The sequence below is a fragment of the Pinus tabuliformis genome, chromosome 9 (assembly GCF_031772625.1).
Source record: "Pinus tabuliformis cultivar Carrire ecotype Pingquan chromosome 9, CPIR1, whole genome shotgun sequence".
NCBI lineage: Eukaryota > Viridiplantae > Streptophyta > Pinopsida > Pinales > Pinaceae > Pinus > Pinus tabuliformis.
The window spans coordinates 540,982,182-541,001,706 of record NC_142307.1 but is presented as its reverse complement, the minus strand read 5'-3'; the positions used below and the strand labels follow the sequence as shown (position 1 = coordinate 541,001,706).

Sequence of the window (19,525 nt, the reverse complement as noted above, 5' to 3'; positions counted from 1 at the left end):
TCTCCATGTGGAATCTCCTGAATATCTCATTGGCATACTTGCCTTGAGACACAAACACTTCCCCATCCTTTTGCCACACTTCCATGCCTAGAAAGTAGTGCATGACATCATGTCTTTCATCTCGAACTCTCTTGCAAGGTCCTATTTGCAAGACATGATCAACTGAACAACACCTGTCAATATCAGATCATCAACATAAAGAACAATGATAAACTGCTTACCTTCCACCATGATGTGGTACAAGTTCGCATCTGCTTCACTCTTTGTGAAGCCCAACCCGGTGAAGTAGTTGTTAATCCTGGTATACCAAGCACGAGGTGCTTGCTTCAGCCTGTACAAAGCTCTCTTGAGTCGTCACACATGCGACTCACAATCGAAGGTCTCAAAACCTTCTGGATGCTCTATGTACACCTCTTCCTCAATCTTGCCATTGAGGAATGTAATCTTCACATCCATCTGATGGATCTTCCAAATCATCTGTGTTGATAGTGCCAACATCAATTTGATAGATGAGTACCTTGCTACAGTAGCAAAAGTCTCATCATAGTCAATCCCCTCGACCTATGAGAAACCACGGGCGACAAATCTTGCCTTATGTTTCTCCACACTACCATCAGCAGCTTGCTTCGGGAACTCACAATTGACTTGTTCTTTGGTCTTGGAACCACATCCCAAACATTGTTCTAAACTATGGAGTCATACTCCTCCACCATAACATCAACCCAAATTGGTTGCTGCACTGCTTCCTCAGAGGAAGACGGTTCAGTCTCTACACATTCCCCAACCAGTGTACTGCTCAGGTGACCTCCTCTGTCTGTGATGAGAAGATGACTCTCCCACATTCTCTCTCGCATCCATCAACAATCTATCAGCCTCCCTTGTGCATTTCCACCCCTCTCTGGAAGACTCTGCATGAGTGGATGTCTCCACTCCTGGAACCTCTGCATGTGGCTGCTCCGCATCAGTCTGAGGCTCCTCCTCCTTAGGAACCAAAAGTTCCTCCTCTGCCTACAACTTGAGCTCCCTCTCAAGGGAAACTCGCATGGCCTTCAGCTCATCGAACTTAAGATCTCTGCGAACCACTGTCCTCTGACTGGTAGGCAAATACACCCGATAGTTGTGGGGAGTATTAGTGTACCCCACAAGTATCCCCAACTCTGCTGTCGACTCTAGCTTCTTCCGGGCATCCTTGGTCACATGGCAATAATCCGATGAGCCAAAGATCCTAAAGTCACCCAAATCTGGTCTCTTCCAGGAGAAAGCTTCCTCTGGTGTCTTCATCCCAAGTATGCGATGCGGGCTTCTATTCTGCAAGTAAACCGTTGTGTTGCATGCCTCAGCCCACAAATGAAGTGGTAGGCCTTGGTCATGCAGCATCGCCCAAGCTGCCCCCATAATCGTTTTGTTCTTCCTCTCGACCACCCCATTCTGCTGTGCGTTATGAGGTGCCGTTAACTTCCGTTTAATTCCTTCTGCTGCACAGAAGTCCTTAAACTTTTGAGAGACATACTCTCCACCATTGTCGCTTCGCAAGGCCCTGATCTTCTTTCCTAATTCTTTCTCAACCATGGCTTTGAACTCACAAAACCTTGAGAAGGTTTGATCCTTCTTCTGCATGAAATATATCCAACATTTACGAGAAAAATCATCAATGAAAATCACAAAATACCTTTGTTTAGCGGTGGAAGCCGTCGAGAATGGTCCACACACATCTGTATGAACTCGCTCCAAGATTGCTTCAGCTTGACTGTCTTGATCATGAAAGGAAGATTTTGCATACTTACCTAAGGTACAACCTTTGCATGTGTCCACTTGCTCAAGTTTACCTTTGGGAAGTCCGGTAGAAATCTACTACATTATCTTCAAGGCCCCATGATGCAAGTGGCCCAACTGTCTATGCCATAACTTGCCAATATCTTGGCTTTGCACCAATTCTGCTTTGGAACTCAATGCAGCATAGTCATCTACCTCCAGCTTGTAGAGATTCTTCACTCGAATCCCAATCCTCTTGGTTTGACCCGTGGCTATGTGTCTCAAGAACGCCTTTCCTTTACTGAAGACTACATCATAGCCTTTGTCTTCCAACATCATGACCAATACCAAGTTTTTCTTCAGTCCAGGCACATACTTTACATCAGTCAGGGTGAGAGGAGCTCCATGCTCCCTCTAAAACACAACCATATCTTGACCTGAAACACGATACTTTCCATCATCACTCATATCTATGTGCATTTGGAGGTGTTTCTCCTCCAAGGTACTAAATAAACTCTTATCGCCAGTCATGTGGAATGAGGCTCCACTATCTAGGTACCAAGCACAACCCACCATCGATGAAACCATGCATGCGATGAGGGTAAAATCCAATTCGAACTATGAGGTGAGTGCCTCACCATCTAATCCTTTCTAGGATCCCTTCTTGGATTTCTTCAATGGATAATTAGTTGCATAATGGCTCACCTCATGACAATTAAAGTATCTCATTTTAGATTTGTCAATCTTCTTCCCACCATGGGAAGAACTCAATTTGGAATGGGAAGCCTTTCGTTTCCCTTTCTGCATCTTACTTGCTAAGGCTAGATTTTCTTCATCATCATGCTTAGATGAAGAACCATCTCTGGTTCTCCTCCTGATCTCCTCCTGCATCAGATCCGACCACAGTCGTTCCCAATCTGGCAGTTTCTCTCTTCCATTCATTGAGTCTTGGTAGCTATGCCAGCTCTTAGGAAGATCGATGAGAGCAAGACTCACCATATCATCATCATCTGTCATGATTCCTACACTTCCAAGATCATCTCTGCAGGTGGTGAGCTTGTTCAAATATGTAGAGATCATGTCGCCCTTTTCACACTTGATTTTTTGAAGCTTGTCCTTCAGTGCCAGATTCCTCTGGTCACTGCTATTCTGATATAGGTCCTTCAATGTCTTCCACATTGAAAACGAAGTTTCCTTCCCATGGAGACTTGAGACAATATGGTCTCGAACTCCCTCCAGAAGAATCCTCCTCGCTCTCACCACACATTTCTTCCATTCTGCCAATTTTTGGGCATTAGCTGCTGCTGGCTTAGGGCCTTCCTGATCAATGAAGTCCTTCAAACCATTGTCCTCTAATACCGCTTCCATGCGATCCTTCCATGCTATGTAATTCGAGCTGCAATCCAGGGCATACTCGACTCTCAAGCCATTGAACGCCATTGGTGAACTTTGAGATGTGAAAAGAAATCGATTTTGTACCTACAATCAAGAACTTTAAACTTCGAACTTCTCCCTTCTTTGTATACTGTTCTTCGCTTTGATCACCTTTGATCCGATACCATGTAAAAATTCTCACTGTAGATTAAACTAATTATGCAATGTACTAAAGCAAAATACTTAATCTACTTCTACAATCAAACTTGCGGAAGCTTAATCGATTTTGAGCAAGATCAAACAGAACACATATAACAGAGAAGAAGATTCAATCACACATGAAACACAGAAGAATACTTTGGGGAAAGCCTCAGCTAAAAACCCCGCTATCTGTATTATCATACAAGTGGAAATATCTCAGGATTACACAAAGCTTTAGCTCTCAAGCTATCCAGCTCTCAGTACAATCCCTCACTACTGCTCATAGACAGAATAGACAACACATATGCCTTCTCCTCTGTCCTCCAAGCCTCCTATTTCCTTGCACAGTTTCTCCTGGGTCCTCCAGCTGTAACCTGTGTGATTCTCACCTCACACACTGCTCTGACCTCTGTAGTAACTGCGCAATCCTCAAGGAATGAATTCCTTCTGCATGCAAGAGATATTCTCATAGGAATATTCTAGCAACTGATAGTACATTGTCCCTGCCTTTAATCTCAACTGGGTCTTTGTCTGAACTAACATGCATGAGTTATTTATGAGAGAATATTCAGTTATCTGGAGAACACTAGTTGCATGCATGCATGCATTAACTGACTGAACTCACAGTTAGTTCCTCAAACTGTTTGGAACTAATTTAATTGGACTTAACTCAGTAAACTGAGCTAACTAATTACAACTCAAATACAACTCAACCTTATCTCCTTAATTAAGGGATAACTTCCTCAATCAAAGGGATAATTGTTGGATGTCTTCACAAAGACTTCATGTTTGAATTTCTCTAACTAATTAACTCAAGATGAATTAATTAATTATTTTTCAAATAGCTGGTGAGATTAAATTTGAATTTGAATTCTCAATTTTGATTCAAGGACAAATCAAAATTGGAATATATCCTGAAATGCTATCTATAGCAATGCTATTTTTAACATTTCTTATTGCTATTTTCAACAAGAATATTCCAATTTAATTTGTCCTTGAATTAAATTGTGAATTAAAATCGAATTTAGTTTTAACAGCTACTTGGAAATAATTAATTAATTTATTTTAAATTAATTAGTTGGATAAATTCAAGTTAGAAGTCTTTCTAAAGTCATGCAAGAGTTATCCCTTGAATTAAGGAGATAAGATTGAGTTATATTTGAATCGTAATTAGTTAAATCAGTTTACTGTGTTAAGTCCAGTTAAATTAGTTCCAAACTATTTGAGGAATTAATAGTGAGTTAACAGTGAGTTGATGCATTAATGCACTCAACTAGTGCTACTCCAATTAACTGAAGATTCCCTCATCAAAAACTCATGCATGTCTATTATGAGAAAGACCCAGTTGAGGTTAATGTTCAAGGACAATGTACTATCAGTTGCATGTGTTTTCTCATGGAGAAAACTCATGCATGCAGTCAAGGATTCATCCTTGTGGATTGTGCAGTTTTGAAGGCTTGTTTTTCCACTTGATAATAAGCTAATCATCCACAAGGAACAACGCAAGGAAATAGGAGCTTGGAGGGAAGAGAGGAACGCTGGAGAGAAGCCAAGATTGCCTGTGAGCATCTGTGAGGATTGTACTGAGAGCTGGCTAGCTGTGAGAGCTAAGGCTTTGTATAATTCCTATGTATTTCCACCATGTATGCTATTACAATAGTGTGGGGTTTTTATCTGAGACTTTCCCTAAAGTATTTTCATGTGTATTGTGCCATTGATTCTTCTTCTTCTGGTTATATTGTTCAGCTCGATCTTTAAGCTTCTGCAAATTGTTAGTAGAAGTAGGTTATAGTATTTTTCTTTGATTTATATTGCATTATCGGGTTAACCCATCACTGATTTTTTACACGAGCAATATTTTGATAGGATCTCCTGCCCCCTTGTCTTTCTTTTCATCCACCATGGGAGGCCATCGGGATTTGTGAGGCTAGTCTTGCAAAGGTTCGACCAGTTCAAGCCCTAACTCCTTATACCCCGACCTCGTTGGGGACATGCAAAGAAAAACAGAGAAAGAGTAGACTGCTCTGATACCATTGATCGGATTTAAATAAGAAACCAACAAATTACAAACATAACCATAAATATAGAGAAGTAGCAGAAATAATACTTCCTTTCATTAATGTAAAACACTGAAATATGCTTACCAAGAGAAGTGGAAATAAACTAGCTCGGGTGATGGTAGCTTATTTATGAGAAGAGATGTGGCGGCTACATGCCTCTGAATTGCATTACAATGAGGCTCAAGGGCCTTTTTATTATTGAACAATAAGAAAAAACCCTAAACAACCAAAACCCTAACCCGAGGAGATGTAACATCAAGAGTTTATGGGCACCGTTGGGGTTAGTTGGACATCCAACTTCCCGGGGTCGTGACTTGGTCATATTATCTTCGTTTGATGCACATGATACTCCATTGGAAATATCTCTCCGAGGACTACAATGGAAAAGATGATTTTATCAGAAAATTGCTGGCCTCAAAACAACTCCAGATGTTTAGGACCCAAAAAGCTGCTAAAAATAATAATTTATGCTATAATTAAGGACACTGAAAAACTGAAAGAAACAATGGTGGGGGTCCAAGTGGAATTTGTGGGTGGACACCAATATCTACCTAGATCATTTAGCTTGCTAGTTAGAGCCATTAATAGCTCCAAGTATGGCTTCCAATTTAATGTTGAATTTTACTTCCATTTTAGAGCCACATTTTTCTTTCAATTTAACAACTCATGATGCCTCCTTTATAACTTCCATTTATTAATTTAATATATATATTTTTTATTCCAATTAAATTAGTTAAGTATATCATGCCTCTTAAATAACTAATATGATTATAGACTAAGTCATATTGCATTTGAAATATTTTATAGCTACATTTATAATTTTTTTTAGGGAAATGGACATCCAAACGCACTAACAACTATATATATATATATATATATATATATATATATATATATAACCAATATTTTTATATTATTAATATAAAAAAATTGTTGGTCATGACTAGCTACACATAATGCATACCCAAATTCACATTAGAGATATTTCCAGAAAAGAGACCTTTCAGGTTTCTTATAGTTATAGACCACACCACAACATTAGAATAAAATAACAAGATCATTTTTTTTAAACTTTAACTGGTATTTTTATATTATTAATAAACAAAATTGTTGGTTCATGACTAGCTACAAAAAATGCAGGGCCCAGATAACACATGTCCAAATGATATAAGCCAACATGATACATGTCAAAATGATACAACTCAATATGGTACGACAGGTGAAAATGATACATATGATAATAAACATGAAAAGAGACATCATAACGATTTACCAACAATGATTTGTGATGGAATCTATATGATCAATGTCACTTGCTACTACTAGTAGATTTCTCATCATCATCGTCGTGTTTATCATGATCATCAACATCATAATCATGATCATTATCATCATCGTCATCATCTTCCTTGGTGTCCTCTCCATCTACCTCATCATCATTGTCTCGAATGTTTGAACCAGACCTAAGATAATATGGATCGATCTCAGGATCAACTGGATCTTCTAGAAGACCCATGCTCTGCAAAAAAAAAAACATTCAAAATGAAAAGTTATTATTTATTTCATGCAATATTTAATATTTCAGCTATATTTCTAATATTACAACATATATTTCTAATATTACAAAATATGAAACGAAACCATATTCATATTACATCATTGTTGGAGATTTCCAGAAGAGAAATGTGTACTGATTTAGTTCGTCCAACGCTTTAGATGGTTACACCATCCATCATTAGGGACCAAAAGCTTGTAAATGAATGAGTGTTGAGAATCTTTTTTATGGGAAAAGGAAAGCAAGGTAGCTGTCAGATAATAAAACCATCACTGATTGAGACTTTGAATTCTTTGATATTTTGGTACTGTTTGTGGTTTTCTCTTAAAAACCATCATCCTTGGTTTGTGGTCATCCTTTGAAAACCATTTCTGAGAGACATTCAACGCTTGGCTAAGATGCATTTTTAGCACCCATTCTTGGACTTTGATACATCCCTTTGGATTAAGGTGGGAATGTTAAACACCTAAACCTTCGGTTATGATTTGGGTTAGTGTGTATTATGGTAATTAGTTGTTAGAGTTCAAGAAAACCTGAAAATTGAATCAACGATTTTTTTGTTGTATTTATATGTACATTATGTACATCATTTATTGACACAATTCTTAATATATGGTTGAGTTTGGTTTCCAATTTTGTTTTCTTCTAGTTTGGTTTTCGATGCACTATTAGGGTTAAACAGGGTTGTCCATTGTCCCCTACCATGTTTGGGATTTATATTGATGAGTTGGAAGCATTTCTACACCAGCATATCTAAGACACTGATCGCTGCCTTCTTCACCAGGTTCTGATATCTATTCTACTCTTTGCTGACGACATGGTCCTCCTCTCCTCATCCCTAGAAGGATTATAGGTAGTTGGATGCCTTAGCTCTGTTTTGTGACCATCGATAGTTGACGATCAACTTGGGTAAAACCAAGGTTATGATCTTCAATGGGGTGAAGAAAACCTCAGACCTTCACTTTCTATTCAGAGGGGAGGAGATTGAGATCACCAACACATATACTTACTTGGGGGTGCAATTCTCAGGTCCCCGCTTTAGTTTGCGACCAACGCTTCAGCCTTGGATCAACAATGGATATGGATCCTTAGCCATTCTCAAGAGACAGTGCTTTCGACATCACTTCCAGGACATCTTGTCCAAGATGAGCCTCATGGACACCTTGATTCGTCCCACTGTTCTATATGGCTCAGAGATTTGGGGATTGCTTTTACTTGAGTCAGATTGCGCTTCAGCTGAGAGAGTCCAGATTCTTCTTCTCCACCACATCATTAGGTGCAAACTCGCAGTGCCACAACACATCATCCTTGCAGAGTTTGGAGCTCAGTCCAATCTGCTTGAGACGATTTTCAGATTGGTTTCATTCTTGCATCATGTCTAGGGCTTGGTAGACTTGATAAAGAGTAGGGACCGTTATCCTTACTTGGCATATTGCTCTTCTGAGACTATTGCTCATTCTACTCCCTCAGGCCGAGCCAGATGTTGGTTTACAGGAGTTTCAAACCGCTTAGAGTCGTGGGAATTTAGTTGGATCATCTCCCTCCTTTCTGATATTCCTTAGATGCTCCTGGTCACCTTTTACCTACTAGACAGGAGCTAAACAAGATCATTAGGGAGGACATCTACATGCAGTTCGTCTAGGTCACCTGGGTCAATCCTCTAGGAGGGTTGCACCCAAAGATGGCCTTCTACACTGAGCACTTCTTGGAGTTGAGAGACAGGCTCATTGTTCGACCCCGGTATACATTTCACCACTAGATGCATGCTCTTCGCATTCCTCTAGGCCAGTTCAAAGTAGGTTCTCATAAACTTCGGGTAGAGACAGACCACTAGGTGGATAGACTAAACAGACTCTGCCAGGTATGTCATTTACAGGAAGTGGAGACCGAGGTGCACTTCATCCTTGGATGCCCTGTCTACTATGAGATCATACGAATTTTTCATTGCTAGTTCATAGATTCTCAAACCCTCGTCAACTTTTTTAGGTACCCCGATCAAAGATGTTTGGCCCTATATATGCAGGAGGCACTTACGTTTCGAGCGCATATTCTTCAACCTCCCATCAAACCAGACCCCACACAAAGGATCACAACATTTTTCAGGGTACTACCTTCAGACAGGGGTGCCAAGAGATCGATTGATACTCGTACGTATCCAGACTCCAGATCAGTGAGGATTCGTGGGACCTCACCTTGCCACACGAGATCTCAGCAGCAGTTCCGTCTCAGATCCGTTCTTGGGAGATAGACTAGGTCCTCCAACATTTAGTAGCGTGTGAACCCCCCAGGATACGATTTAGTGGACAGTCTGCACTTGTCATCGGCTCTTCATCGGGCCAACAAACTTTGTTGAGTTTCTTTAGTGTTATTCATTCAGCCTCAGATGTTAGGAGAGATGGGTCTGATCCTCAAACCTATTAGCTCCTGAATCTTTTCCGCTAGGGCCAGATGTTGATTTACTTCATGCATTGTATCTTTTATAGGAGAACGTTCGATTCTCCCGCTTTGTATATACATCAGTGTACTCAATAGTCCCTTTGACCTACTTTGTGGTCATTAGTTAGACATCAATATAATTATCTTATCTTATCTTCCAATTTCATACCAAAATTCAAAATTTAATAAATCATTTATGTGTTTATGGTAAATTTTTTAACATCATTGTTATTGAAAAATAATTTTTTTATCCAAATTCCAACCCTCCTCAGGCGCTCTCATCAATGCCCTCACGTACCATAACACCTTAGAAATCCCGGGGTTTTGATGTTATGAAACCTCAAAACGCATTGTAATGCCACGGCACAGAAATCAAGCGTTTCAAACCCCGACAGAAACTTGCAAAACACGGCGTAATGCAGCGGGATAGAAATCAAGAGTTTCAGACCCCGACAGACAACTTGTAAAACACGGCGTGATGCAGCGAGATAGAAGTCAAGAGTTTAGAATCCCGGGCAAGAGGCGTCGACTTCAAAATTTATCCCCAAATTCATGGCTACGTTCAGAAATAATACCAGAACATGTGATCATAATTGTGCCCTTGGGCAAAACCTTTCTATTTGCTCTTCTAACTCTGTTAAATTAAACCGTCCCATAATTACCAGTAGTCTTCAATGTATTGAACAACTGAATCATCTCCCCAGCAGGGAGCAACCTTCGTTTACCTTACAAGACCAAGACTATGGACTCCCTTCTCTTTTCTGTCCTGAACATGGTTTTCTCATATTCGGGCATTGAAAAACCATTCAACCTCAACACTCGGCAGGTTTCGGATTCGTTCAGGTTTATAGCTGGCCTGAAATTACGCAAAAGTCGAAGGCCTTGGCCATCGCCATCCTAATCGCATGTTTTGCAGGCAGTTACAAAATGAAATCATTGAAGCAGATACTGCAAGCGTGCACATATATCAAAACGCTAAAGCAAATCCATGCCCGCATATTCACCACGGGATATAACGATGACTCCTTTTTACTCAACAAAATTGTGAGCATGTACGCCTCGTTTGGCAGTATGGGTAACGCACGCCTTCTTTTTGATAAAATAAACAGACGGAATGTATTTTTATGGAACGTGATGATAAGAGGATGTGGCCTGAACGGATTGTTCGAGGAGGCGCTGGCATTTTATTGCCAAATGCAAAGAACAGGTACGCTACCCAATAATTTCACTTTTCCCTTTGTGTTCAAGGCGTGTGCAGCCATATCAACTCTGCAAGAGGGAAAACAGATTCATAGTCATGTAATCATAAATGTGTTTCAGTTGGATGTTTTTGTGGCAAATGCCCTTGTGGACATGTATGGCAAATGTGGTAGTTTGGAGGTTGCACGAAAACTGTTTGACAAAATTCCTGAACGAGATTTGGTCTGATGGAATGCAATGATTGGAGTGTATGCTCAGAATGGACAAGCCCACGAAGCCTTGGGACTCTTTAACGAAATGCAATTGACAGAAATGGTGCCAGACGCTATGACAGTGAAAGCCCTGCTCCCCGCATGCGCTCATTTAACAGCTCTGCAACAGTGAAAATCGGTCCATGGATTTTGTAATTCGGAGTGGGCTCCTTTCAGAGGTGTCAGTTGGGAATTCTCTCATTGATATGTATGGCAAAAGTGGGAATGTATAGTTTGCACGCCAATTGTTTGAGGAAATGTCTAAGAGAAATGTGGTCTCATGGAGTGCAATGATTGCTGCATATGGAATGCACGGAGACGGACAGGCTGCTCTCGCTCTCTTTGCACAGATGAAACAGATAGGAATTGCACCTGATGATGTCACGTTTATCTGCATCTTGTCTGCGTGCAGTCATTCAGGTTTGGTAGACGAAGGCCGGCGATGCTTTGATAGCATGGTTCGAGATTTTCGCATCAAACCTCGAGTTGAACATTATGCATGTTTGGTTGACATTCTAGGCCGCGCAGGGCAGCTGGATGAAGCACGGGATTTAATTGAAAACATGCCTTTAAAACCAGATGCGGGTGTTTGGGGTGCTCTGCTGAGTGCCTGCATAATTCATGGGGATATCAAACTAGGAGAACATGCAACAGAACACATTTTAAACTTAGACCACAGAAATCCTGGGCGATATGTGCAGCTCTCAAACATCTATGCTGTTGCTGGCAGGTGGGATGATGTTGCAAATGTGAGAGAAATAATGAAGGAGATGGGATTGGAAAAGGCCCCTGGATGCAGTATGATTGAACAAAATAGCAGAGTGCATGCATTCCTCATGGGTAGCAAATCACATACCAAAACTGAAAAAAATTATGTAATGTTGGAGTCCTTGGCTCCTCGGATATAGGAAGAGAGATATACTACTAACACAAACCTTGTGGTTTATAATGTCTAGTTGGAGGTGAAGGGACATATGCTCTGCAATCAGAGCAAGAGCAAAAGCCTTCCCTTTGCTTTATGGCATGCGAGTGCTATATTCAGGACCATATTAGAGCAACAAGAAGCTTGTGTCTGCAGTGATTGCCACACTGCCGGAGTTTGGAGATTGGTAGGAAGGAAGTCACTGTACGCGATAGAAACCATTTCTACCAATCAAATGATGGTTTGTTTCCTCTTGGGGATTACTGGTGATGCTGACAAAAGTGAACAAACATAAGCTTGCTTTGTTAAAAAACAATACATTAAGTTTGATGCTTTCCCCATTTTATTAAAACTCATTCGGAGATGATTCAGTTATGGGAGAGGGGATGTATATTATCCTTGATGGTAAACTATTGGATGAAGTCCGTGGGTAAACTAGAATCATAATGCATATGAAGGTCAGGCTGCTGCATGCTCAGATCGATAACTATGATGTATTGACCTCAGCTATAAAAGGAGTACAAGAGGGACATTTTCCGTCATCGGTTTTCTGTAGAGAAATGCTATGCCACTTTGACAACCAGTTTGGGACAGAAAATTTCGAGATAGAAGCATCATGGATATAAGAGGTATAAGCGTCATGGATGCAAGTGGAAGAAGAGGGTTAATCACCAACTATGTAAGCCCAAATTCCAGCTTTTCTCCCATCCGTTAGGGTTACTAAGAGATAGGCTGATGACAGCATTACTTCTGGCTCCAAACCAATGCAGACCAGAGGGACGATTCTCCTTCCCCAGAGACCTCAGAGACATCACCAGACTAGATCCCTTATGAGCAGGCAGATCAGATGCCCAGGCACCGACAGCGAGTTATAATGGCCAGACAACACAGGATACGGTCCATACCTTCCGCGAACCTTCCGCTAACTCTTCTTCAGGCATCATCCTATCTTGAGTTTTCTTCATTCAGCCTCAGATGTTAGGGAAAGTAGACGTACTGGATCATGACCCGGTCCCTAGACCATTTCCCTTTGCATATCTCCCTCCCGTTGCAGCACCCAGCACTTGAATCTGAGGGTTTTCTCATGCTTTGACACATGGTTCATGTTTCTACTTTATGTCTTGTTCCAGGACTCTCCTTATTACTCCAGCTTGGTATTGACATCATCATACCAGCAGTCCCGTTGACCTACCTTTGTGGTCATTTGTTCGACATTAATATAATTATCTCATTTTATATTATCTAGAAGTATTTTTTATAAATATTTAACCTTGGTTAAAATATTCTATTATGGTATGCTTTCCAAACTAATTTTCGTTCTATTAAAGTTGACTAAGTCATACTTTACCAGAATTGAGTCTTTCATTTGCACTGGAAATTACTTAGTCAACTTTACCAGAATTGAGTCTTTCAGTTGCACTGTAAATTACATTTGAATTGTGGGCTCCAGAATTTGGATTAAAAAACTTGCAGATTTGAAGAAGTTCAAGTTCAAATACTGCAGTTGATTTTTATGTTTTGATTATGCATTTTGAGTGAGTACTACTGAATAGTTGGTTTTCACAGTATTTTACTTGTTGTTCAGAAAGGGAAAATTAAAAGGAAATGAAAAATTGGGAGATTATTTGGTTGAGAAGTAAAGTTTAGATTTCAATTTTTTTCCCCTTTTGATGTGAGAAAAGGTTTCAAATTTCCAGCGGTCATTTTTCTGCCTAAAAGAGAACATGTTCGATCTGACGTGTGGACTAATACATGATTGGCTAGAAGCAGCTCAGTGCCAAATTTAAACAATCAAGCAGTTGTAGGTGATTTAGTTAGGATAGTCGTTAAGTGTGCCAAGTCAGTTAGGTTGTTGATTACATTTGTATGATGTATCTGGAAATTGTTGTTGGAAGACTGAAAACACAAGGGCATGACAACGATGAACAAATTCCTAGATTTGCTTTATGGTTTTATGTAGAACTGAATAGGATAAATTGAAAGAAAAATAATATAAATGATTTTGAATTCTATTCAAACTGGAATTCAAATTTCAGATATGACAATGATGAACAAATTCCTAGATTTGGTTTATGGTTTTATGTGGAACTGAATAGGATAAATTCAAAGAAAAAGAATATAAATGATTTTGAATTCTATTCAAACTGGAATTCAAATTTCAGATATAGATCCACATTCTGAGAAGACTTCTACCTCTAGCCTTTCTTTTTTTCAGAGAAGTTTTCTATAAAGTATCGTTAATGATAGTCTTTAGGATTAATGATAATATCTTTTTCCTTTCTTATAATACTCGAGATTACATGCGCCATGAGTGCTTATTGGAATTGGCAGAAGGCTCGGCTCCAGCAGGGCAGCTGTCCAGAATTCAGTTAATGCGCCATGAGTGCCTATTGGAATTGGCAGAAGGCTCGGCTCCAGCAGGGCGGCTGTCCAGAATTCAGGAATATGGGGTGTCACACCTTTTTATATAACTATAATTTTATGTTAAAAAAAGGGCAGAAAAATCTTAGGAAAATAAATTAGAAAATTTAGAATAATAGATTTTAGAAATCAACATGCCAATTTTATTTTTCAATAGACATTATTCTGTATGGCATTGTATGATTTAAAAAAAAAGAATTTCAAAATTGTCCATTCATAGATTTACTTTAAGAAAATTAGATTTTTTTAATGTCGTAAACATAATTCAATTTTTTTTACAAAATGCTGAAGTCAGACCATTAATAAAAAAGCTATGATGAATATGAATAAGAAAGTATATCACAAGCTTGTAGAGCAGATTCATCATTCTATATGTCATATATAATTTTTAATATATTGAAATCTTAAATGACAAAATTATAAAAAGGTTATTTTATCTTGAGAGTTTTAAGAGTTTAAGATCATAGAAATGAAAGTCGAGTAGAGTATCATCTTACTGCTCTTAGGCACCACTCTCCATTGTATTGTTGCTTCACTGATCATAAGGAGCATCATTGTCATGCCCCTACACCTGCGGTGATCTTCCAACCGCTTGTAGCGAGGTGCGGCACCACCGAACGCTTTCTTTTTAACAATACTAACGTTTGTGGGCTACACCTATTCCAACATAAACTTAGTTAACTTGTGTTCTTATAACCGAATAAAATGTTATCCTTTATACTTCAAGAACATTCTCATTCATTAATCATCAACAATAAACCGAGAACAATGCAAGTATAAAGGGAGGGGCAACTCCTCGAACAGTCTGCCCAATGATAATATTATATCAAGAATATCAGATTTTACAACAAGTGTGCCAAGCCTCACACTTAACCAATTTTTACAAAAGACAGGCCACCTGCCTTTTACAACATTTCATGCACCCTTGCATAAGAGGGAGTGCTCACCCGAGCCACTCAACCTCCCTACCAAATCCTGCATAAAACCGTGTACAAGAATCCACTCACAATGGCACTCTTTGCCAACCTTCACCCAAGATAAACTGCGCACTTCCTTCAAGCTTAATGCGCATGAGATATGCGCATTTACCTACCTAAGACTGCGCACTCTTTTACCCTTTATGCGAAGGCATGAGCGAATGTTCCTTGTCTTAATGAGCTCTCATGTATATATACGCTCTACTTTGGAATATGAATCAAAGCCGACATGTTAAATGGTATTATGAAGTCCTTCACATAATATTATATTCCATCGTATGTCCTCATATATGCATACATGGGATGTTCCATGGCCGACCACCCTCATAACCTTTTGTCGTATGCTCCATTATATTTAATTATCGTAAACCTTCGTATACTTCTTTTACATGGTTCGATTATATTATATTTTATTATTCCACATATATATGAACTCCATATTACATAGTTTTAGTTGTCGCATATGTGCTCCACACTTAGTCGTATTATGTGTTCACATTATCGTCACATTTTATGTCACATGTGTCGTCGCAAACTGTCGTTCAGTGCGCCCGTGCGTCCGCCCGCGCGCCCGCGCGTGCCCGTGCACGATCGCCCACTCGCCCGGCGCCTGTCGCACCCGCAACCGGAGGTCCTTACAATCATGGTCAAAAGAAATAGTGGTATTTTGTCATTCGTTGACAACAGAGGCAAAATAACTTCTCATGACTTACCCTACCCATGCAGGCATGTCTCATGAAAGGGATCATTGGAAGAGGCCAAAGTGAGGTCATCCATCTAGAGTTAAGGACACCCAAGTCTGCATCTTCGAGATTCACATCCCACAATGTTGAAAGCCCCTCTTCATAATCAAAAGGATTCCCATCATTCCACAACATTGTAGGCCGCACTCCATAACCACCCTTTAATCAAGTGGTAAGGCAAATATTTAAGTGAATGTTTACAAGATCTCTCACATTTGTTTGATTGAAATCAATTTCACTTTACCAAATAGATGAATCCATAAGTACTCAAAGTGTTTTTTCGATTGTTAAAGAGATGCAAACCTATGAAAGTATTTTAGACACTGTTAGATTGTCTAAACCATGGTAAACAAATCTTGCACTGAAAGGGTCCCTATAAAAACTAAAAGGCAGAAAATTAAAAGGCACTCAAAACTACATTTTGTAATTAATGTTAAAATTTATAAACACATACCATTGAAAATATACAATGAAATCTCAATAAATGACTAGATCAAAACCTGTTGTTGCTTTTCATTGCTTCTAATGAAAAATTGCTATAAGAAAGTGACAAATCACTTATTGCTAAATTAGAAACTTGACAAGAGATACATGCCCTAAACTCTCTTATAGATCTAAGAAGGGCATACTTAGGTTCAACAAAAATAGATCTAACACTTAGATCTTGGATTTGCATGTGAAAAGAGTGTGCTTCAAGAAATTAAGCGAGACTTCCTTGGGATCTAGACCCTACTTAATTAATAACTACCATAAATAAAATCTAATGTCTCTATCTAAACATAAAACAATGCTTGATCAAAGTTGGAAGTGAAGAATAGAATGATCATATTCTATCTATTGCTCGTGCATCCATGTGCCCTTGATGATGGAAGTCTACATAAATAATGATGCACACTGGTCTTCTTCACTATTGTCTGCTTGTCTATAAACCACCATAAAACATGCATCTTCTTCACTGCGTGTGCTTATGTACAAACCACCACAGAACATATAAAATCGTGTTGTATGGATTTGTTGAGCGTGTCCTGCTATTCTAACACAAAGAACCTAGATCTACCACAAGTGCTTTAGTGCTATCAAAGACTATTAGACACACACTTGCCAACATTCCCTCTTACTAATAAAGGTTTTGTCCAAGAATCCAAGTATTTCATTGAACATTTCAAGCTTCTACTTTTCTAAGTGATTATTCAAGATATTATCAAACTTTTGACATCTAAATTACTCTAGAGAAACTACCTTTTTCTAGATCTCGTCCTTAAGAAAATGCTATCTAAATTCAATGTGCTTAGAGTGGTCATGGAATATTGGATTCTCACAGAGTTTAATACAACCAAAATCATCACTCATTGTTGGCTCCAACAAATCAACCACCAACTCTGTAATTCGAAGCTAGATGGCTTCACAACTAGTGGTGCTTGTTGCCATGTACTTAGCCTTTGTTGAACTCATTGCCACTGAAGCCTACTTCTCATTGAACTAGGAAATCACTCTTGAACCAAAATTGAAGCAACACCTAAAATACTCTTCTTACCACTTGCATCTTCTACCTAGTCATAACAATAAATCCATGCAACAACAACTCACCATCTCTTACATATCGCAGACCATAATGTACCATGCCCTTGAACTTTTGGAGCACTTGTTTTGTATTTGTATAGTGAATGTTCCTTAGTGCAATCATGAATTGGCTCAAGTTGTTAATTACAAAAGCTATATCGGGTTTGGTGTTAACTAGATATATCAAGGATCTAATTCATTGTGTATATAATGAAGGATCTACCAAATCTAAATCAAGGTTAGCATACAACCTTACATTCAATATCACAAGAGTCGTAATGAGTTTACAATCCATCATGTCGAACATTTTCAAGATCTCAATTGTGTATTTCCCCACACAAGGAAAGTTTCAATTGTACCCTGCTACATCTCTAAACCCAAGAGTGCATCAATGCAATGTTCTTAATGTCAATCTCTTATGCCAATGCAACCATGCACCTTGTAATAAAATTCTCTAAACTCGTTATATATATATATATATATATATATATATATGAACAAGTATATTCAATCTATCAAATAAATAAATAATTTATGATCTACAACATTTTTGGTGAAACCCATACCTAACAGGTACTCATCAACACTAGAGTACCAAGCACAAGGTGCTTGCTTAAGCTCATAAACATATTTATTTAATTTGCATACATGGGTTTCATGATCATACACCTCAAACTCTCTCATCTAAGTTATGCTAAACTTTTTATTAATTCGAAAATATAATTTATAGAAGGTTGTCTTAACATCCATCTAATATAATCTCTAGCCAAAATAGATGTTAGAGACACAATGACCTTGATAGAAGTATACCTAATAATTGGAGAAAAGTCTCTTCACATTCAACTCCCCCTTTCTTGGAGAATCTCCTTCCTAAATACTAAGGTTTGTACTTCTTTATGTTGCCATTAGTTTCATGCTTCACTTTGTACAATGAGCTAGAATCCACCACCAATTTCCCTTATGGTCTAAGAACAATATCTCACACATCATTATTTACGATGGAGTCTTACTCATCCACCATGGCATCCTACCATCCCTACTCACTTGCTACATCCTCATAACTAAAGGGCTCTACATCTATTATAAAATGCATCAAACCAACATCACTGAGAAATTTCTTAGGAGGGTGTCTTACTCAAAAATAATTAATTGGAGCACTAGATTGCTTCACTACCTCTTGTAATGTTGGTGTATGCCACCTTAAACTCTTGGCTGTATTGGGTAGTAAAGTTGTCTTTGTCCTCGTACTGCAATTTGTTTGACCTAAACTTGAACCCCTCAAAACCTATGGATCAACTCTTCAGGCAACAAGTATTCTCTCCACCTCAATCAAAAATAGATGCTCTGGGGACTTAGAAGACCATGCATCCTCATCTACCTTCACATCTTGGCACACTCCCATCTTCCTTTGAGATGGAACATATATCTCGTAACCCTGTTGACTAGGACAACCTTCAAATTAGAGAGTTCAAGCTTCATCCTCTTCTCCTCTAAAACATGAATATAAACTAGACTCCCAAGCACCCTAAAATGAGAAACTTCTAGTTTCTCCCTTATGAAGGATTTCTATGGGGTACTTGTTGGCATTATGACACATATTTAGCTCTATGACACAGGTGTTGTCCTTGATGGCAACTCACTCAGATAACAGATCAAAGTTCAGGCTCTCAGAATGAAGGAAAAAGAGGTATACGCAGGTTCCCCTTGACCAAGCCGCATATACACGCAGGTTCGCAGACCAAAAGGCGCATATGCGTATACACGCACTTTCACGCAAGGAAGAGCACGTACATGTTGGAAAACTTGGTTTTGGTCCGTGGTATTTGGTCCTTGGTATTTTAACCCATGGTATTGGTCCAGGGTATCTTGTCCGAAGTGTTGACCCCAGGTATTTGGTCCAAAGTATTGGTTCTAAGTGATTTTGGACCATGGTATTGAGTAAGGCCTAAGACTATAAAAGGAGGAGGAGATCATTAGGCAAATGTACTGAAAGATTGAATATCTAATGAAGATCAAGATCTAGAATACTGGTCATTGGGTTATGGTGCATAGCTGGATCTGAATCAAGGAGGA

At 39.1% G+C, this 19,525-nt stretch overlaps 1 pseudogene; it reads left to right on the top strand.

Moving 5' to 3' along the window:
* LOC149149657 (pentatricopeptide repeat-containing protein At1g31920-like) overlaps window positions 1-12,992 on the top strand; it is a 33,423-nt pseudogene extending 20,431 nt beyond the window's left edge.
* The last annotated feature ends 6,533 nt before the right edge of the window (window positions 12,993-19,525 follow it).